This window comes from Salvelinus sp. IW2-2015, unplaced genomic scaffold (assembly GCF_002910315.2).
Source record: "Salvelinus sp. IW2-2015 unplaced genomic scaffold, ASM291031v2 Un_scaffold762, whole genome shotgun sequence".
In the NCBI taxonomy this organism is placed as follows: Eukaryota; Metazoa; Chordata; class Actinopteri; order Salmoniformes; family Salmonidae; genus Salvelinus; species Salvelinus sp. IW2-2015.
The window spans coordinates 132,750-156,292 of NW_019942606.1; the positions used below are offsets into that span (position 1 = coordinate 132,750).

Genomic DNA, 23,543 nt, shown 5'->3' on the forward strand with positions numbered 1-23,543 from the left:
AATGAACATCCAAGACTGCTACATACTCAACACATAATGACATTACTCAACATTAATGACATACTCAACACAATGACAACACAATGACATACTACACATATACACAATGACACATCACACAATGACATACTCAACACCAATGACATACTCAACATAATGACATACTCAACATAATTGACATACTCACACAATGACAATACTCAACCACAGTGACATACTCAACATAATGAACATACTCCAACATAATGACATACTTAACACAATGGACATACTCAACACAATGACATACTCAACACAATGACATTACTCAACACAATGACATACTCAACACAATGACATACTCAACTAATGACATACTCAACACAATGACATACTCAACACAATGACATACTCAACACAATGAAACTATCAACATACATGAATTACATCAACATAATGACATACTCAACACAATTGACATACTCAAACACAATGACATACTCAACTATAATGACATATCAACATCAATGACATCCTCAACACAATGACATCCTCACAATAATGGACATTACTCAACATAAATGGACATACTCAACATAATGACATACTCAACACAATGACATACTTCAACAACCAATGACATACCTCAAACATAATGACATACTCAACACAATGACATACTCAACATAATGACATTACTCAACACAACGAGGCCAGAACACAACGAGTCAAAAAAAACACAACGAGGCCAAAAAACAACGAGGCCAGAACACAACGAGGCCAGAAACACAACGAGGCCAGAACACAACGAGGCCAGAACACCAACGAGGCCAAAACACAACGAGGCCAGAACACAACAACGCCAGAACACAACGAGGCCAGAACACAACGGAGGCCGAACACAACGAGGCCAGAACACAACGAAGGCCAAAACACAACGAGGCCAAAACACAACGAGGCCAAAACACAACGAGGCCAGAACACAACGAGGCCAGAACACAACGAGGCCAGAACAACAATCCATTAGCTCAGCAAAAAGTATTTCAAGGAAGACGCAGACAATATGAAGCTGTGTGTATTATAAGAGAAAGCTAGGGGGAAATGCTATGCTCTCAATAAGAAGGTCCCACTTGTGAAAGTTAAGACGATTCTGACTTATGAAATTTAGGACCATTCTTCCTTCTGCTGTAGCGTCGTAGAGTTATTTAAGTCTCCTGCCATTTACCTCACAGGAACAGTGGGTGTCTTGGACTGACGGAATCCCACAGGAAGTATAATGATTTAGTTCAAACACAGGCTTCAGCGGGTGCCGTGGAATAAGTAACATTGTCCTCAGGAACCAAAGCAAAGACACATATCCCAGCAGCCATGTGCGAGTTGTTAAGTCTGGCGTTGTCTCTTGAAAAACTAGGTGAGTTCCTGGGTGAGCTAAGCGCAGAGTGGAGGAGGGCTCTCCTCAAAATGGACTTCCTGTATGTGCTTGGGGTTTCTCAGGATCCAAAGCAAAGCCACATAATATCCCAGCAGACATGTCAAGCAGTTTGTCAAGCTTGAGACAACCGCAAGGTCATTTCCTGGGGAGTAAGCAATGGGTCAGTAAGTTGCTCTTCCCATAGCTACCTGGGTGGTGGTGATGAGTGATGCAGGCGGGTCGTGGTCCAGCAGCAACAAACCATCGGTGAGTGGTGAGGTTGGAACAGGTGGGAACAGACACAGAGCATGCTGGTTGGTAAGCTACAGTAGGTTTATGTTTAGCAAATTCAAGAACCTTTACAAATTCACAGGTTTTCCAGAAATCGGCTGGAAGATTCCCGGATTTCCTGCTTATTCCCGCCCCTGATTCCAGAAACATCCAACCAGGATTTTCCTGCCTTATTCCCCCTGATTCCGGGAAACATCCAACCAGGATTTCCTGCTTATTCCCCCTGATTCCGGGAAACATCCAACCAGGATTTCCTGCTTATTCCCCCCCTGATTCCGGGAAACATCCAACCAGGATTTTTTTTAAATTACCGGAATTTTGAGAAAGAATTACCAGAATTTTGGACATCCTTTAGAAGGAGGATCAGTGACAAACAAAGCGTGGCCAAACCATTCAGTACCTGGTGGTGTCAAATAGACACGCTCGTCCAATAACAACAATCAATCATCACCCCACCTCTACCCACTGTAGTTTGGTTCAGTCCACCACATATCTTACTCTCCTGGTCGGTGGCCTCAGCTCCACCCTCTTCCACACCACTCTAAGGAAGTGCGCCTCATCAGCACAAACCACTGGTCTCCTCTTCCTCCTTCCTGGTTCTCCTCCTGGATCTCCTCCCGGTTCTCTTCCTGGATCTCCTCCCGGTTTTCCTCCTGGATCTCCTCCCGGTTCTCCTCCTGGTTCTCCTCCTGGTTCTTCTTTATTATGACACCATGTCTTCTCTCTGTCTCTGTGACAGCCTCGCGCTTGACCTGACGGGGATGTTGCTGAACCGGAGACGATGTGACTGGAAAGAAGGCCAGCTGTCAATCATGAAACAGCTACCATGCCAACCAACCACATTCAGCTTTTAGTTTTAAATGTGACGTTTTATGATCTCCATAGAGAAAGTAGTCTCCTGACTTCAAAGACATTCCTCAATGACTACCGGTTAAATAAAGTATAAAATACCAACTGTTCAACTGTCGAACTAATAAAACTCTTGATGAGTCGGGACTCACACTGTAGCATGCTGAGTGTCTTAATAAGGGCAGGGAGGCCTTATGATCCAGCAGAACAAACCTGATATCCTCCTCTCCCTGAGACCTGCCCCCCACCCGTCCCCACCTCAGCGGGAACGTCAACAGCTGCTGGAGGTGTCGGGAGGAGCAATAATTATTACAGTAACGCAGGTAGGTAGCCTAGCAGTTAAGAGCGTTGGGCTAGTAACCGAAAGGTCGTTGGTTCGAATCTCCGAGCCGAGGAGAAGAAAAATCTGTCTGTGCCCTTGAGCTCCTGGAAGTCTCTCTGGATAAGAGCGTCTGCTAAAATGACATAAATGTAAGTAAAAAGGTTGTGATTAACGATTAGGAAAATTATGATTAGGGACTAGAAAAGTATTTCGGTCCTTGAAAAGCTCCTGATCTAAAAGCAACAGCTGAGGCCATGAACAAGACAGAATAACAACAGTTTACTGCACTGTGCTATAGAGACCAGTGGGTGGCAACATTGAGCTGAGAGTCGAAAGCTGACGGAGCAGGTCCTGAAATTCACAGTTCAGATGCAGTTCAGGAGAATAGATAAACAAGTTCCACTAGTCTGGTTGACCATCACACTGTTCAGCTCACTGGACTGGTTGACGATTCACACTGTGTTCAGCTCACTGGGACCTGGTTGCACCATCCACCATGTGTTGCAGCTCACTGGACTGGTTGACCCATCACACTGTTGTTCAGACTCACTGGGCTGGTTGACCATCACACGTGTTCACAAGCTCACTGGGCTGGTTGACCATCACACTGTGTTCAGCTCATACTGGACTGGTTGACCATCACACTGTGTTCAGCTCACTGGTTGGTTGACCATCACATTGTGTTCAGCTCACTGGGTTGGTTGGTCATCACACTTGTTCAGCTCACTGGACTGGTTGACCATCACACTGTGTTCAGCTCACTGGACTGGTTGACCATCAACTGTGTTCAGACTCACTGACTGTTGACACACACTGTGTTCAGCTCACTGGACTGGTATGACCATCACAGCTGTGTTTCAGCCTTCATGGACTGGTTGGCCATCACACTGTGTTCAGCTCACTGGACTGGTTGGCCATCACACTGTGTTCCAGCTCACTGGGATAAACACTAACCACTGGTCTGCATGCAAATAACACACTATTCCCTATGTAGGCTGGCTCACAGTCGGCGTTCCAATTCATCCCAAAGGTGTTCGATGGGTTGAGGTCAGGGCTCTGTGCAGGCCAGTCAAGTTCTTCCACATCGATCTCAACAACAACAATTTCAGTAATGGACCTCCACTTTGTGGCACAAGGGCATTGTCATGCTGAAACAGGAAAGGGCCTTCCCCAAACTCTTGCCACAAAGTTGGAAGCACAGAATCATCTAGAATGTCATTGTATGCTGTAGCGTTAAGATTTCCCTTCACTGGAACTAAGGGGCTCGAACCATGAAAAATGGCCCAAGACTATTATTCTTCCTCCACCAAACTTTACAGTTGGCACTATGCATTGGGGCAGGTAGCGTTGTCCTGGCATCCGCCAAACCCAGATTGTGTGCGGCTGCTACTGACGAACAGTTTTTGTGCTGACGTTGCTTCCAGAGACAGTTTTAAACTCGGTAGTGGGTGTTTCAACTGAAGACAGCACTGGGCGGTCCCGTTCTGTGAACTTGTGTGGCCTACCACTTCGCGGCTGAGCCATTATTGCACCTAGATGTTTCCACTTCACTATAACAGCACTTACATTTGACCGAGGCAGCTCTAGCAGGGCAGAAATTACGAACTGACTTGTTGGAAAGGTGGCATCCTATGATGGTAACACATTGAAAGTCACTGAGTTCTTCAGTAAGGCCATTCTACACTCTACATTGTTGGTCTATGGAGATGTCATGGCTGTGTGCTCAATTTTATACACCTGTCAGCAATGGGTGTGGCTGAAATAGCCGGATCTATCAATTTAAAGGGGTGTCCACATACTTTTGTAGATATAGAGTATCTGGAGAGAGACAGATACTTCTAATGTGCTTTTCTACTCTAGTTGTGTTGTAGTGTGACAGGCAGTTCTACTCAGAGTCTACTGTAGTTGGTCCTAGCATGGCAGGAAATCTCTCTTAAGAGAACAGAAACAAATAGAGAAGATATATTGTAGACTCGGAGTGACATGACAGATAATCTGACCAGGGCCCAGTGAGGTAAGGTCACAGGTCATGCATACTGTAGCCAAGTAGGAATGCATTTAAGGTGGAACTGAAGTATTCAGGGGGGTTGAGGCGGGACAGGGGTTGAAGGCCCTGTCTGAGCCCTGATTGGATACTTGAGGAAGGTGCAGGATGGGGATTGGAGGGCACAGTGTTGGTGGTGGAGGAGGACACTCCACGTCTCTTTCACTTGTGTGACACTTGAAGCGGCAGACTGGGAAGTGGTCACTATGTCACAGCAAGGGAAAATGGCTTCATTTACAAACAAAGACACCAACATACATCCTCAACACACACTATTGAGGTTAACTTAAACCAATCATAACTTAGTTGAAATTTGAAACATGAAACTAGTGTAGCGGCGAGTTAAGGTAGTAAAAACAGACGAGTGTGTATGAAACCAGGTCTTGCATGACTGCGTGAGTTAACAGATCTCCAGGTGTGAAGCTAACCTCAGGATTTTTTCCTTTATTTTTCCTTTATTTAACTAGCCAAGTCAGTTAAGAACAAATTCTTATTTACAACACCGGACCACCCCGGCCAAACCCTAACCCAGACGATGCTGGGCCAATTGTGTGCCGTCCTATGGGACTCCCAATCACGGCCAGTTGTGATACAGCCTGAAATCGAACCAGGGTCTGTAGTGATGCCTCTCGCACTGAGATGCAGTGCCTTAGACCGCTGTACCGCTCGGGAGCCCTGGAAGGATCATCTGTAGCCAGCACACAGTAGGAGGTCCAGGATGAGATCAGCTTCAGAAGATAAAACAGAAACATCCTCATACCTAATTCAGGTCAGCTCCAGGATACAACAGAATCGTCCTCAGTGTTATTCAGGTTAGGTATGAGGTCACCTCCAGGATACAACAGAATCGTCCTCAGTGTTATTCAGGTTAGGTATGAGGTCACCTCCAGGATACAACAGAACCATCCTGTTTTATCATCCTGATCCGTTGTCAGTATTGTGGAATAATTCTAATGTTAGATTTGAATGGGGAAAGCTGATCCCAGAGCAACCCTTGCTTTCTCTCAATCCTATAGGTATCGACACATGCTCCCAACCAAGCACTTAGCAAATATTCTCTCTGTCCGGTGTTTTGGGAAACGCACGTTACATCTTCGGCCGTTGTAGGAAAGATGGATCGTGAAAAAACAGTCGTAAGCCTGAGTTCCATCGCTATGGGGAAACCGGGCCCTGAGTGTGAGAATGGTAGTAGCAGCAGTCAGGTGGCAGGTGGAGGCTGCCTGAGCACACAGGGAGTAACACATTGAAGCTGTTTTGTGTGGTAACATGTAAGCACTGGCTTGTGTCCTGCCTGCCTTATGTTGTCAGCAGAAATAAAAACCTTGATGTTAATGGGGAGCGGTTGAATAACGAAGAGAGAGAGAGTGTCCCAGATGAGAAGGCTGAGATGAGGAGAGGAGAGGAGGGGAGAGGAGGAGAGGAGGAGAGGACTAGTGCCTCTTAGATGCTGACCAATCCGCCCGCGTTGCGTGCGCAACCGTTACAAAAATAAATGTACACAAACATGTTATTCAATCCTTTCATCCAAACTGCTTGTGTATCAACTGGTGTCTGTGTAGCCAGGCGCTAAAATAGAACTTGCTTCTGCAAGTCCCGCCTCTCCCATCTACTGTTTTGTATGAGCATACTAACCCACGTGGGTGATTGAAAGATGAACTGAGGTCCACACTCCAGTCCAGTTGGTGGCAGTAACGCACCTTAAAGTTGGTTGCCAACCACCATATAAAATCCACAGAAGAAGAATGAACGAGGAGAGATTAATCAAAGAAAACGAACAAAAAAACGAACTAGGTTTCCCCTTTTAATCTGTGGATTAATTGTCAAGAAGTAAAGTACACACGTTTTTGTGATTCAAAATGGGTCAGAATTCTACAAAGATTCAGCTAAAAAAAAGGACCTTGTACATTTCAGGCAAAATAACAACCCAATGTTTATCTCCCCGGACAAATTAACTAGCAACAGCAAGCTAGCTAAATGAGTGTTTCGTGTGTTTCGACCTGTCCCCAAACTAATATAGCTGGTTCACAGTTAGTTTTGGTATTTTAACCTGTGTGTCTTGATCGCATCTGGTGGGTATAGACAAAATCAACATGCGCACGATGGCGGATGCACGTGCGGAGCCGGTTTGGTCAGCATGTTAGAGGTTGAGAAGAGGCCAGCGAAGAGAGGGTTAATAAACCCTGAAGTAGGCCAGTACTGTTACTGTACCTGAATGTAATGTTACTACAGAGGTGGGTGGTTGAATTCGAGGTAATGTTACCACAGAGGTGGGTGGTTGAATTCAAGGTAATGTTACCACAGAGGTAGGTGGTTGAATTCAAGGTAATGTTACCACAGAGGTAGGTGGTTGAATTCAAGGTAATGTTACTACAGAGGTGGGTGGTTGAATTCAAGGTAATGTTACCACAGAGGTGGGTGGTTGAATTCAAGGTAATGTTACAAGGGGAGAGTGGTTTCGAATTCAAGGTATGTTACTACAGAGGTGGGTGGTTGAATTCAAGGTAATGTTACTACAGAGGTGGGTGGTTGAATTCAAGGTAATGTTACCACAGAGGTGGGTGGCTGATATGATAACCAGTCACCCTCTTCTTTCCTCTCTGGGAGGGGCTGGAGTAAACACAGAGACTTACATCTTGCTGGAGTTAAACAGGGACAAGTCAGACGCTCTCTCGCTCTCTCTCTCCACATACACCCCTACCCCACCCACAGTCCCATTCAACAAACCTTCGTCCAGGCTGCGTGAGTTCCTCTTGCTGGCCGAGCGTTGGAACAGGGGGGCTGGCCTGTCAATCATAGAGCTGGCCTGGCGGGTCTGGGCCTGGGTCCGCCCACTGTAGCGGAACTTAGAACCCAGCGCTAGGAACTTCCTGGGAGTGGTAGCCACCTCAGTCGAGGTCAGTCTGGACAGAGGAGGAAGAGGAACATTTCTATAAATATATCAATCTAATATATAAAATTCTGCCATTTGATTGCAAATATGCAGACAGAGTCCAAAGGAGAACACACAGAAGGCTGTTGTATAAAACACCTGTCTCCGCATCTTCAAACTAAGGGCAACCATGGCATCCGTGACAAAGAGGGAGAAGTATACAGGTAAGATAGTCTAGCTAGCTACATTTTCAGATATGACATGTTTCAAATTTTGTCAGAAAGTAATTTCCATTTCAAGTTKAAGTGTACTGTTAGCTAGCTAGTTAACGTTAGCTGGCTGGCTTGCTAGCTAACGTTACGTGTATGATCTGTGTAGTTATATTATTCGTATCTCAGAGCCATTTGCATTGCTAGTTATAGCCTAATGTTAGCTAACTCACATCGAACCTGGTTGGTTAGCTACCTGCAGATTAATGCAGGGTAGTAATGTTATGAGTTGGGATTATGGTGCATTGTTTAGCTAGCTAGCTACATGTCTAAACAAAAGACTCCACTATGCAAATAACCATTTCAATAGAATGTTCATGATGTCACTGTGACAACTGTTGATAGACGTAGCTGGTAAATTCGCTCTGGCGATCTACTTCGATTTCAGAGCACTCTCGTCCGAGTGTGCCAGAGTGGAGAATAACTGATACATTTACGAACGCTCAACACCCGTTGAATATGGCCAGTGTCAGTAAAAGTTAGCAAAAAATAATAATTAAATTGTTGTCAGCAGCACAGTTACAGTCACCAACACTCTGGATAACATGAAAACAGCCTAACCAGCTCTGCTAGAGCAAGTAAAATGGTCAGAGTGAGCTGTTCTCTCATTTGTGTCTTGAAGTAGCTAGCCAGCTAGCCAACGTTAGCCAGTTAGCTTGGGTGCTTCACTGCTGTTGTTAGGGACAGAATGCTCGGATCAACTCTACTCCTCGGCCAGAGTGTCCAGTGTGCGCTCTGAAGGCTCCGAGAGCGAAAGGCTCTGAATTTACGAACGGACAATCTGACAACGCTCTGAGTTTACGAACGACCAGAGCGCACTCTGAGCCCACTCTGGCACTCCAGATTAAACTTTWAAAAAACACACCCATAGTATAAACCAGCCTTTAGTCTTGAAATCTTTGGTTGTTTGGTACATGGCTTCACATGTGAATCCTTAATGAGATGGGTGGGGCTAAGGCTTTAGAGGGTGCGAACGATGCTGAATGGGTGTAGACAAAGAAGAGCTCTCCAGTAGGTGTACCAAAACATCCAAGGGACATTTTTCTCAAAAGTGAGGTTACAAGTTTATCAACTTTCACAGCAGAATTACTTTCCCATTGTTCCACAACTGTAGTGTATGATAAACCATTTTCTAGCTCTGAGTCTCTACTTTTATCCAATGTCAAAAACACAATTTCAAATGTAGCTACATAAGACCCGAAATCGAGCCGGTTGGTCACAATTTAGCTTTTAAATATAGCTAAGTACATTTTAGCAGTGCATTCCACTAAGGTAAGTAAGACAACCACATACAGTATTAGTCATTGTGAGTAAGTAAACTACATACATTATTAGTATGGCAATATAGTAGTTATATTACTACTGTAATGACCCTTTTCTATTTAATATAATAAAATAATAACGTGGTGTTCTTCCCAAGTTACAATGATAGAACCTATCATGGGGAGCGTCAACAGTGTGTTCTCTTACCTGAAGAAGGTGTGATGCTCCACACACACTTTCCACAGCTTCTTGGAGGCCTTGTAGTTTGGCAGTCTGAAACCGATGGCGCTTTCGTAATGCTCCAGCTGGTTGGAAACAAAAGCATATGAATGATGGCAGCACTGCACTAGATCCACTATACCTATTGATTTGACATGTAACTCAACTTTTACTTATGATTACTGTACTGTTTATCTGACTCCTGGGAGATCAGGCCTCTTGTGGGCTAAAAGACAACCAAATAAACAACCAAACACATAAATAAAGTTGACCTCTGAGGGGCGTATCTTGATGAAGAAGCTGCTGCGTTTGTAGGAGACCTTGAGGACTTTGGGCCAGGGGAAACGGTTGATCCTCAGCTTGTCCTTGTAGACCATCAAACCCCCAGAACAAACACCCAGCATAATGTCCACTCCATCTAGATCCTGGAGAAAGGGATGGGAGGATGGAGAGGGTGGGAGAGAGGGAGAGATTTGAGAGAGAAAAAGAAAAGATGGAAGAGTGTGTGAGTGAGTAAGAAAGAAAGACCACCCAAAAACAGAGAATACGACAGCTTAGATGTCCATTTGCATGATTGCTGACATTATGCCATTGACTTGGCCTGCGTGTTAATGCAATGACAACATTCATCCACCGGGAGGCAGCATCCATCTCCCTTTCAGCATAATGACTTCCATATTTTATTTTAAATCCCCGGTTTTGATGCAAACAGATTGACCTCATTTCTGCTACTAAATCTGTGCTCTGACAGAGGCACGCGTTTCTCCCTTTTTTGGGAACAGACACAAACACTGACTTCACAGCTGACGTAGGTTACACTGCAGCAGGCAAGGAGGTAGGTGGGTGGGTGCTATAACCATGTTAAAAATACTATATACTATATCCGCATCCCAAATGGAACCCTATTCCCTATATAGTGCACAACTTTTGAGGAGCCCTGGTGAAAAGTAGTGTGCTATGAAGGGAATAGGGTGCCATTTGGGACTCAGCCATATCTTCATCATCATCATCAAGCCTTCTCTGCTCTGTGGTTAATAGGACAGATGTGATATAACTGGCCTCCAGTGGACAGACAGGAGGACACTGAGGGACAATCTGGGCTGAAACACCTGCATGCCTACCAACGCGTCATCATACATGGAGGTAGAACATAGTGGAATATAGTGGTTGCAGGTTGAGATTTGAAAAACAAGTTAGAACCTACTTATATTCACAACATCCACAACAATGTGATGTTAACACACAGCATCTTCCTTTTGACTTTTTAGTCAGCTAGTCTCCACATGGAGCCTGTCAGTTTCTGTGTTGAATGAGTAATGCTCTGCAGGTTGGGGTTGTGGTCCTACAGTACGTTACCTTGGCCTGGGTTATGACTCTGCATTACCTTGGCCTGGGGTTTATGACTCTTGCATTACCTTTGGCCTGCGGTTATGACTCTGCATTACCTTGGCCTGGGTTATGACTCTGCATTACCTTGGCCTGGGTTGTAACTCTGCATTACCTTGCCTGGGTTATGAACTCTGCATTACCTTGGCCTGGGTTGTAAACTATACGTACCTTGGCCTGGGTTGTGATCCTACAGTATGTTACCTGGCCTGGGTTATGACTCTGCATTACCTTGGCCTGGGTTATGACTCTACATTACCTTGGCCTGGTTATGACTCTACATTACCTTGGTCCTGGCGTTATGAGTCTACATTATCTCTGTGCTGGGTTGACTCTACATTATCTCTGGCCGCGTTATGACTCTACATTATCTTGGCCGGGTTGTGACTCTACATTACTTGGCCTGGGTGTGACTCATACATTACCTTGGCCTGGGACTATGACACTACATTACCTGGCCTGGATATGACACGACATTTTACCTTGGCCTGTGCAGGTCACTCCGTACATGGCTAGTTTCTTGGCGTTCCCCAGAAAGGCCATGTCTGCCTGTGCTGGACTCATTGACCTGTAGACAAAGAACAGACACCATATTAGCAAAGAAGCAACATGTTATCATACAGTAGCATGAATGACTCTGGCATTACAGATTCATTATAAGTAGCACATTCCTGCTGTGACACTGATTACATAAACACTGATTTACATAACATCGATTTACATAACAGTGTACACAGGTGACCCTATGCATCCAGTACAACCCCCTCCCTCCTAATCTGAAGGTCTTGTGTGTGGAGTAATACTGGGAACATTGTCTCTCTAAGTCAGTGTGTGTGGTGTGTGTGTGTTGTGTGTGTGTGTGTGTGTGTGGTGTGTGTGTGTGTGTGTGTGTGTGTGTGTGTGTGTGTGTGTGTGTGTGTGGGACATTCTACTGAGTATACTGGAACATTTGTCTGTGTGTGTGTGTGTTGTGTGTGTGTGTGTGTGTGTGTTGTGTGTGTGTGTGTTTGTGTGTGTGTGTGTGTGTGTGTGTGTGTGTGTGTGTTGTGTGTGTGTGTGTGTGTGTGTGTGTGTGTGTGTGGACATTTCTACTGAGTATACTGGGAACATTTGTCTCACACTGCCCACTGCACTGATGCTAGGGTAACACTGTCACCACCGATAAATCCACAATAATTGAGAATTTCAATAAGCATTTCTCTACGGCTGGCCATGCTTTCCTCCTGGCTACCCCAACCCCGACCAACAGCTCCGTACCCCCGCAGCTACTCCCCGAGCCTCCCCAGCTTCTCCTTCACCCAAATCCAGACAGCAGATGTTCTGAAAGAGCTGCAAAACCTGGTCCCGTACAAATCAGCTGGGCTAGAAAATCTGGACCCTCTCTTTCTAAAATTATCCGCCGCTATTGTTGCAACTCCTATTGGGCCAGGTCGCAGTTGTAATGAGAACTTGTTCTCAACTAGCTTACCTGGTATATAAAGGTGAACATATAAATGTAAAAAGTCTGTATGTGTGTGTGTGTTGTGTGTGTGTGTGTGTGTGTGTGTGTGTGTGTGTGTGTGTGTGTGTGTGTGTGTGTGTGTGGTGTGTGTGTGTGTGTGTGTGTGTGTGTGTGTGTGTGTGTGTGTGTGTGTGTGTTATTAAAACCCCTCCTGACCTGTATGTCTTATGCGCTCCATGACTTTCTTCTCTAGCTCCTTGGTTTGTCCCGGGGCCAGCCTCAGGTCCTTGGCGTAGTCTGGTGCGTGTGTCTCTGGGTCGTACTCCCCCAGCTCGGACTGCAGTGCGTAGGAACCCAGAAGGGCCAGCGTGACAAAGGAGCAAGGTAGACGGCCCCCCAGGATGTCCTTACGCAGCTGGAGACACAGGTAGTACCTGGCCATGCGAAGATAAAAATAAAGGGCTGTGGCTAAGTTGTTTTCAAACCAAGGTGCACTGACAATCGAGCAAACTGTAGATGAAATGACTCTTGGTAGGACAATGGACGTTTTTTTTCTTTAAAGAAACAAGTTTGTGTTATCAATAAAATATGTTTAACAAAAATATAAAACGCAACATGCAAAAATGTCAATGATTTTACTGAGCTACAGTTCATATGAGGAAATCAGTCAATTGAAATACATTAATTAGGACCTAATCGATGGATTTCACATGACTGGGAAAACAGATATGCATCTGTTGGTCACAGATACCATTAAAAATGGGCCTCACCACGGGCCTCAGGATTTCTTCACAGTATTTTTTTGTGCATTTAAATTGCTATTATGTGATGTTATAGTGTTACTTTTTATTTTTGTTAATTTGGTAAATATTTTCTTAACTCTTCTTGAACTGCACTGTTGGTTAAGGTCTTGTAAGTAAATATTTCACAGTATTCGGCACATGTGACAAATAGAGTTTGACTTCATTTGATTTATTGTGTTCCTTGTCCGTAGCTTATGCCTGCCCATACCATAACCCCACTGCCACCACATGGGGCACTCTGTTCACAACGTTAACATCAGTAACCCGCTCGCCCACACGACGCCATACACATGGTCTATGGTTGTGAGGCCGGTTGGACGTACTGCCAAATTCTCGAAAACAATGTTCGAGGTGGCTTATGGTAGAGAAATTAACATTACATTTTCTGGCAACAGCTCTGTTGGACTATCCTTTAGTCAGCATGCCAATTGCATGCTCCCTCAAAACTTGAGACATCTTTGGCATTGCGTTGTGTGACAAAAACTGCACATTTTAAAGTGGCCTTTCATTGTGCCCAGCACAAGGTGCACCTGTGTAACGAGCATGCTGTTTAATCAGTTTCTTGATATGCCACACCTGTCAGGTAGATGGATTATCTTGACAAAGGATAAATTCTCACTAACAGGGATGTAATTATTATTATTATTATTTTTTATTTTTTTATGTAACCTTTATTTACCTAGGCAAGTCAGTTAAGAACAAATTCTTATTTACAATGATGGCCTACCCCCGGCCAAACCCGGACGACGCTGGACCAATTGTATGCCACCCTACGAGACTCCCAATCACTGCCGGATGTGATATAGCCTGTATACAAATTTGTGCACAAAATTTGAGCGAAATAAGAATTTTGTGATTATGGAATATTTCTGGGATAAACACCTTACATGTGGCATTTATATTTTTGTTCAGTATATATTTGCTACCGTTGTCCTACCAAGAATACCTGACGTACACAAACACACACACCTGTTGTACACAAACACAGCTAGGGGTCAGCGTGAGGTCACAGACCACAGGGCTTCCAGGAAGCAGCAGAAAGATTATGCATCCCAAATGGCACCCTATTCCCTATTTCCCATAGGGCTATGATCAAACGTAGTGCACTATATAGGAGATAGGGTGCCATTTGGGACAAAGACACAGGCAGGACACCCAGTGTGATGCCATTAATTAGGCTTAAGCCGGGTTGTTTATGTAATCATGGATGGGGTGGAGGTGGGTGGGAGGCAGGATGCACGATGAAATGACTCTGGGTGCAATTAGATTCATGACCTCAACTGGCAGGTGAGGATTAGAGGGACAGTGATTGAAAGGGGGGGGGGGGTGAAGAGCGACTGAGAGGGAGACAGAGAGATTGGGGCAATGATAAACAACCCAGCAAACCGGCAACTTTCCCAGAACATTAGCTAACATTCCATGAAGTTCTAGTTAGGGTTTTATCTAACATCCCCAAATAATGTTTTTGATAACAATTTTTTTTTTCTTCTAATGAAATATCCTTGAAAAATATACTCATAACATTGTGCACAAAATCTGTAACAACCAACACAGAACATCCCCCCCAAAATCTGTAACAACCAACACAGAACACCCCCCTCCCCAAAAGGTTTGAAAGTAATGTGATAACACAATGTAGCAGTAATGTTTTCCCAGCAAACCAAAAATTGATTCTGTGAACGTTCCCAGAACATTTCTTAGGTTGTGGCAAAAACTGAAAAAACACAAAAACTGTCCAGTCCTGTTGATGATTATGCAATTTTTGTATAAAACACTCACCTGGTGTTACAAGAACGTTCCCAGAACACATTTTTTCTGTTCTTTTAAAGGTTCCCTAACATTGTGGGGATATAACAAGAGGTAGGTTCCCCCAAAAGCACTAATACTGTCCAGTTGTGTTGCCATTAAGATTACGTTTGTATCAGGGTGCACAAAAAAAATAATTTGATGTTGCAAGAATGTTGATAGAACAGCTTTCTGTGTTCTTTAAAAAAGGTCCCCAGAACATTTAATTAGGTTGTTGGAAAAGTGTGGATATTCATACAATGTTAAAGGGAAAAGTAGGCTGCGCAGGACATTCCCCTAACGTTGCAATAATATTTAAAAAATAGGTTGCACAAAACATTCCCACAATGTTGCATAATGTTCCACATTTTCCAAATAAGTCGTTCATAGCAAATAAATAATATTCCATTGATGTTGACGCAATATACAGTCGTGGCCAAAAGTTTTGAGAATGACACAAATACTAATTTTCACAAAGTCTGCTGCCTCAGTGTCTTTAGATATTTTTGTCAGATGTTACTATGGAATACTGAAGTATAATTACAAGCATTTCAAAGTGTCAAAGGCTTATTGACAATTACATGAAGTTGATGCAAAGGTCATATTTGAGTGTTGAACGCTGTCTTTTTCAATACACTCTGCAATCTGCCTGGCATGCTGTCAATTAACTCTGGCCAGAATCCTGTGATTGGCAGCCGCATTCTTGATAATCAATGCTTGGAGTTTGTCAGAATTTGGCGTTTTTTGGTTGTCCACCGCTCTTGAGGATTGACACAATTCTCAATGGCATTAAGTCTGGCCGAGTTTCCTGCATGGACCCAAATATCATGTTAATGTTCCCCAATGCCACTTAGTTGTCACTTTTCCTTAATGGAAGGTGCTCGATATGCTGGAAACGGCATTGTTTGTCACCAAACTGTTCTGGGATGGTTTGGGAGAGTTTGCTCTCGGAGGATGTGTTGGTACCATTCTTTATTCATGGCTGTGTTTGTAGGCAAAAATGTTGATGAGCCCACTCCCGTGGCTGAGAGCAACCCACACATGATGGTTCAGGATGTTTACTGTGGCAGACAGAGATGATGGTAGGCTCACCTTGTCTTCTCCGGACAAGCTTTTTTCGGATGCCTAAAAATCGGAAGGGGATTTATCAGAGAAATGACTTCACCAGTCCTCAGCTCTCAATCCCTGTACTTTAACAGAATATAGTCTGTACATGATGTTTTCCTGAGAGAAGTGGCTTCTTTGCTGCCCTTCTTGGACACAGGTATGCCCACAAAGTTTTGCCCCTGTCTGCAATCAGACGTATTGTGGCTGTGGGGTCATTTTGCAGGGCTCTGGCAGTGCTCCTCCTTGCACAAAGCGCGGAGGTACGGTCTGCTGTGGGTTGTTGCCCTCCTACGGCCTCTCTCACATCTCCTGATGTACTGGCCTGTCTCTGGTAGCGCCTCCATGCTCTGGGACACTACGCTGACAGCCACAGCAAACCTTCTTGCACAGCTCGCATTGATGTGCCATCCTGGATGAGCTGCACTACCTGAGCCACTTGTGTGGGTTGTAGACTCGTCTCATGCTACCACTAGAGTGAAAGCACCGCAGCATTCAAAAGTGACCAAAACATCAGCTAGGAAGCATAGGAACTGAGACGTGGTCTGTGGTCACCACCTGCAGAACCACTCCTTTATTGGGGGTGTCTTGCTAATTGCCTATAATTTCCACCTTTTGTCTATTCCATTTGCACAACAGCATGTGAAATGTATTGTCAATCAGTGTTGCTTCCTAAGTGGACAGTTTGATTTCACAGAAGTGTGATTGACTTGGAGTTACATTGTGTTGTTTAAGTGTTCCCTTTATTTTTTTGAGCAGTGTATATATATGGGGGATACAACCATCCCAGCTCTGCAGATCTTGCTGCGAAGAGACACAATCATTAGATCACTTGTTTTGGTACTGCCAATATGTAGCTTGTATTTGGTGGCAGGTTCAGGAATGGCTAAAGAATTGCAACATTTACCTGGAGCTAACTCTGCAAATAGCACTGCTGGGTGATTTGAAAAGTCATAGTCAATCCATCAATTATATAATAATACTCTTAGCAAAAAAAAAATGTTTTAATTTACAATCTGTAGAAACTATGAGAATATAAAGATTCAGAACCTTTGTGAAACATCACAGCACAATTGAAATTAGAAATCAAAACTGAATGATCTTCTGAGATCGATGGGAGCGTGCAATTGGCATGCTGACTGCATGAATGTCCACCAGAGCTGTTGCCAGAGAATTTAAAGTTAATTTCTCTATCATAAACCGCCTCCAATGTCGTTTTAGAAAATTTGGCAGTACGTCCAACCCGGCCTCACAACTGCAGACCATGTGTAACCACGCCCAGGACCTCCACATCTGGCTTCTTCAAATATTTTTTTTAACCTTTATTTAACTAGGCAAGTCAGTGAAGAACAAATTCTTATTTACAATGACAGCCTAGGAACAGTGAGTTAACTGCCTTGTTCAGGGGCAGAACAACAGATTTTTACCTTGTCAGTTCTGGGATTTGATCTAGCAAACTTTCGGTTACTGGCCCAACGCTCTAACCACTAGGCTACCTGCCGCCCCAAGCGGGATCGTCTGAGACCAGCCACCCAGACAGCTGATGAAACTGAGGAGTATTTTGTGGGGGAAAACTCATTCTGACTGGCTGGGCCTGGCTCCCCAGTGTGTGGACCTGGCTTCCAAGTGGATGGGCCTATGCCCTCCCAGGCCCACCCATGGCTGCGCCCCTGCCCAGTCATGTGAAATCCATTGATTAGGGCATCATTTATTTATTTCAATTGACTGATTTGCTTATATGGACAGGTAACTCAGTAAAATCGTTGAAATTGTTGCATGTTGTATTTATATTTTTAAAATCAAGTATTGTTGTTCATTAGTTTACTCAAATTAGGGGATGGGTGGTAAGGTTATGGGATAATAATAAAGGAATATATATGTTAAAAATCTATATATAAAGTTTATATACTTAAATTAATATATTTACCCCCCAAAAAAATATATAGTGGATTGGAAAAGATCATTTGAAACGGGGCTCAATTTGGCGAGTTGAAAGACAAAACTTTTCGATATTGTTACGGCTCTCGTTGGTAGAATGACCGGACCAAGGTGCAGCGTGGTAGGCCCCCATTTTCTTTATTAATGTTCCACCAAAAACAATAAACAATAGAACGAACGTAAAGCTTCGTAGTGCAAAACATGCAACAAACAAAGACAAGATCCCACAAAACCCAAACGGAAACTAACAACTTATATCTGATTCCCAATCAGAGACAACGATAGACAGCTGCCTCCGATTGGGAATCAAACACACCAACATAGAAACAGAAAACCTAGAATGCCCACCATAATCACACTCTGACCTAACCAAATAGAGAAATAAAAAGGCTCTCTAAGGTCAGGGCGTGACAGATATATAGACGTGCCTGTTCTCAGAGTCAAAGCAAGTTAACGTTGTCTTCATTTAAAAAAATATTTAGACCAAATCATTTTACAGTATTTTAAATCAAATTGATCTCTGATTAAAGATCGAGTTTTGACATCCGTTTGATTTCTCATACCCATTCCTACTAGAAGGTGATATAGACACACATCACACTTTAATTTAATTCATAGGTCACTTGAACAGCATTTAAATAATACAAACACAACCGTATTTTTTACACAATCTATGAGTTAGAACACAATTTATGAGTTATTAAAATGTTCCTATCCTCTTCATATGCTGTGTAACACTGTATGTTTTTGTTACCATTTTAAGTGAAAATAATCACAGTAAGTTACTTAATTGTTACCCAGAAATGATTTGATATTGAGATAAAAATGCCAGCATTGTTACGTCCGTCGTCGGAATGAGACCAAAGCGCAGCGTGGAAAGTATTCATCGTACTTTATTTAAATGAACACCAAAAACAACAACGGGAAAACAACAAACGTAAAGTTCTGCAGGGCTATACAGCTACTGTGCAAAAACAACTTCCCACAACCTAGGGTGGAACAACAGGCTGCCTAAGTATGATTACCAATCAGAGATAACGACAGACAGCTGCCTCTGATTGGGAACCATACCTGGCCAACAAAGAAATAGAAAACTAGAATCCCTACCCAAATCACACCCTGACCTAACCAAATAGAGAAATAAAAAGGCTCTCTAAGGTCAGGACGTGACCAGCATTGGGCCTTAACTCAATAAAAGATTATAACATTGAATCTGAATTTGTTTTGATATATTTATTATGTATCGTCATTTTTCAGAATGGGTTTTCCCTTACGATTCCCTTATCTAAAATGGATTCAATGTATTTTACACACAATACCCCATAATGACAAAGCAAAAACTGTTTTTTAGAAGTTTTTGTAAATCTATAAAAAATACAAAACTGAAATATAACATTTACATAAGTATTCAGACCCTTTACTTTTAGTGTTTTGGGAACCTCTTATCATATCCCCACAATGTTCCCAGAAACCTAATGAAACATTCTGATCATATTTTAAAGAACAGGTTAAATGTGTTCTAGGAACGTTTTTCTAGCATCAGGTGAATGTCTTATTCAAACATTCTATAATCATCAGCACGACTGGACATTTTTTTGTGTTATGAGAACATTTGCCGCGACCCAACAAATGTTCTGGGAACATTTTTCACAGAACCAATTTTGGTTTGCTGGGAAGAGACAGAGAGCACACCTAGAAGAGAGAAACCAAACGGAGGAGCAGGTAGAGGTTTACCTGGTGATGTCTTCAGAAAGCTGGGCTGGGTCAGGAGGATAGAACTTCACATTGAAGGTGAAGTCATAATTGGTGCCTGAGGGAAAAATCTGGCATCAAAACACATTCAAATCACGGTAACAATTTCTTCTCGCTAAAACATGCAGAGCGATGTAAAAAAAAAAACTTGGGTCATATTCAATAGGCACCAAACGGACTGTTAGGGACTAACATGATCTTGTCCAATAAGAAACCCTCATTTTCGTTCCGAAACGTTTAGCTACGGTGTGCACTAATGAATACCCCCCCTGAGTAATGAATGACGACGGTATTTTCGTCTCACCTGTACATGATTGTGCGTCTGCACAGATCTTGTCTAACTTTGCACCTACGTAGGTGGAGCAGAAAATGAAATGGGAGCGTCACGGTGAGGTGTACAGGGCAGTGTGTCTATTAGCCGTTCTACATTCAGCGTTCGAGGGTTAAAGCTAGCAAGCCAGCCAACTTTAGCCAGTTAACTGATGGTGCTTGACTTGCATTGTGAGATCAGAGCATTCCAGTGTGCACTCTGATCGCTGCGAGAGAGAAACACTCGGAACTTACGAAAGGCCCAGGACACACTGACAGTCTGGAGCCGCCATTTTACGAACGCACCGCACCCACAGTATAACTTCCATTCATTTAGCGAGAGGTTACAAGACAGGCCCCTATACACACACAATGAGAGCAGAGCAGAAGCTACGCATTCAACCCCCTCACCTTGAACCTGTCTGCGGATCTCCTTGGTGAAATCCATCCAGGTCTGTGGAGCAGAAGTAGAACAATCATCAGAAGAAAAAAAGCAAGGACTCAAGCCTTTTTAAAACTGAACATCAAACACCAGGAGGAAAGAGGGAGATACCTAGTCAGTTGTACAACACTGGGAGGAAACCAGAGGAAAGAGGGAGATACCTAGCAGGTACAACACTGGGAGGAAACGGAGGAAAGAGGGAGATACCAGTCAGTTGTACAACACTGGGAGGAAACCAGGAGGAAAGAGGAGATACCTAGTCAGTTGTACAACTGGAGGAACGGAGGACAAGAGGGAGATACTAGTCAGTTGTAAACACTGGGAGGAAACCAGAGGAAAGAGGGATATACCTAGTCAGTTGTAACCACTGGAGAAACCCAGGAGGACAGAGAGGGAGATACCTAGTCAGTTGTAAACACTGGGAGGAAACCAGGAGGAAAGAGGGAGATACCTAGTCAGTTGTACAACCTGGGAGGAAACCAGGAGGAAAGGGAGATACCTAGTCAGTTGTACAACACTGGGAGGAAACCAGGAGGAAAGAGGGAGATACTAGTCAGTTGTACAACACTGGAGGAAACCAGGAGGAAAGAGGGAGATACCTAGTCAGTTGTACAACAATGGGAGGAAACCAGGGGAAAGAGGGATACCTAGTCAGTTGTACAACACTGGGAGGAAACAGTGAGGAAGAGGGAGATACCTAGTCAGTTGTACAACACTGGGAGGAAACCAGGAGGAAAGAGGGAGATACCTAGTCAGTTGTACAACTGAATGTCTTCAACTGAAATGTGTCTTCCGCATTTAACCCAACCCCTCTGAATCAGAGAGGTGCATGTATAATATGTCCATGTATCTTTGTGAGAATGTACAGGTACAGGTGTGATCACACCAGTAATATTAGTAACAGTGTAGTAACAGACAGACATTAGTTAAAGAGCAGAACATTGTCTCAGAGCTACTGACCTTCATGGAGGGCGACTCCCAGATGGCCAGGCCATAGTAGTCTCTCTCCAGCAGGTTGAGGTGGTCACACACCTTGGTGAACAGCTCCACACCTTTGGCATGTTTCTACAGGCAGGAGACATATTTCACAGAGAGCCATGTGTGTGTCTGTGTGATAGGCATGTTTTCTAAAGGTCAGACACACGCACAGGGAGAAGAAATAGCTACAGACACACAAAAAGCCAGTAATGAACTGTATGAGACATATGTGTCCCAAATGGCACCCTATTCCCTATATAGTGCACTACTTTTGACCAGGGCCCACAGTGTTCTGTTCAAAAGCAGTGCACTACGTAGGGAATAGGGTGTCAGTTGGGACGTATCCATTAACTGTCAGTTCCTAATGCAGTAGAACATGAATTAGGAGAGAGGAAGCTCATGGACCTTGCTGTAGCATGCTGTTAGTTAGGCTGCTGCTGACCAATGACTAAAACATTGTCTGAGTAGTGGTGGAGGATCGTTTTACTCAATACTGGATGTATCCCTAGCCTGGAGATCCCAGGGATGGTTGTGCTGTCTTGCCAAATCAAATGGAATTGTCAAACAGCCATGTCAAACAGCCATGCCAAACAGCCATGTCAAACAGCCATGCCAAACAGCCATGTCAAACAGTCATGTCAAACAGTCATGTCAAACATGGCATGACGACTGCATAAGATGTGGCTAGACAGCACAAACCGTCCTGGATCCCCCAGGCTATGTATCCCAGGTTTCCAACTAGAATAAAGGAATGATTTGGTAATACTGGGACTTACATCCAGCTCACACTCAAACAGAGTGTCGTCCAGCAGTGTAACTTTAATTTGCATGATCCTGGGTCGACGGGGAGGCTTAGGGGGTTGAGCGTCTTCCTCTGTGGTCTTCTCTGCTCCCTCTTTCTCAGGCTCCTCCTCCTCTTTCTCCTTCTCCTGGGCACTGTCCTCTTCTCTTTTCTCCTTATCTGTCTCTCCCCCCTCTTCCTCAGAGTCTTTCTCGGTGTCAGGGTCTTCCTTCTGGACAGGCTGGAGGAAAAAGAAACAAGACACATTTTAAACACAATCAATGTTATATTTATATCCAAAAACGCATACATTGACACATGACAAAAACATCCTTGCTTAAAGATACACAGAACAAACAGATAAGCTTGACAAAGGACAAAGACATGATATTGATGAGCCACTGTAGTCGACATCTATATATTGGTAAACTGGTCTATACCTGCAGTGTTCAGTCTCAGACAGTGTCCAGTCAGTGAACACGTTACAACCACACGCCTGGAGGCATTCACGAATCCTCAGCTCAAACACACAAGTTAGTAGTCAGGTCAACCACTCTGGTTCTACATCTCTACACTTCACTACAGGTGAACTAAACAAAGGCTTTGTCTCACACACACATACACATACAATGTCAATGAATAACTAAAGCATCACTACAGCAAAAAGTAAAGTAAATTCCTGTAGACACCGATGGAAGGAGTAAGGTCTTAAAAGTACTGCTGTTCAGGGAGAGGAAGGGAACTAGTGGAACTGGGACCAGCCAGCCAGCCAGCCAGTTAGCCAGTCAGACAGCCAGCCAGCCAGGTCAGGGGGCACTGCTCTTAGGTTACTCCCTGAATCCCTGGCTGTGTCCCAAATGCCTCCCTATTACCCATATAGTGCATTACTTTTGACCAGGACCAATAGAGCTCTGGTCTAAAGTAGTGCACTATGTAGAGAATAGGGAGTCATTTGGCATGCACAATAGAGGATATGGAGTCAATTGGCATGCACAATAGAGGGATATGATCAATTGGCATGCAACAATAGAGAATAGCGGAGTCATTGCATGCACAATAGAAGAATAGGGAGTCATTCATCCAAGATGGGCATGGCATGCACAATAGAGGTTGGAGTAATTTGGCATGCACAATAGAGGTATGGAGGCATTTGGCATGCAACCCTGGACATCTCTGAAGGAAGTCGACTGGAGCCTCGCTACTCTAACGAGTCCTTTACAAAGCATGGCCTCAGAGAGAGAGAGAGAGAGAGAGAGAGAGAGAGAGAGAACGAGAGAAGAGAGACACTTAGACCCAATGAGAGAGCCC

At 43.9% G+C, this 23,543-nt stretch overlaps 1 pseudogene; it reads right to left on the reverse strand.

The window, feature by feature from the left end:
• Positions 1-23,543, reverse strand: part of LOC112068836 (protein 4.1-like) — a 78,279-nt pseudogene that overhangs the window by 33,687 nt on the left and 21,049 nt on the right.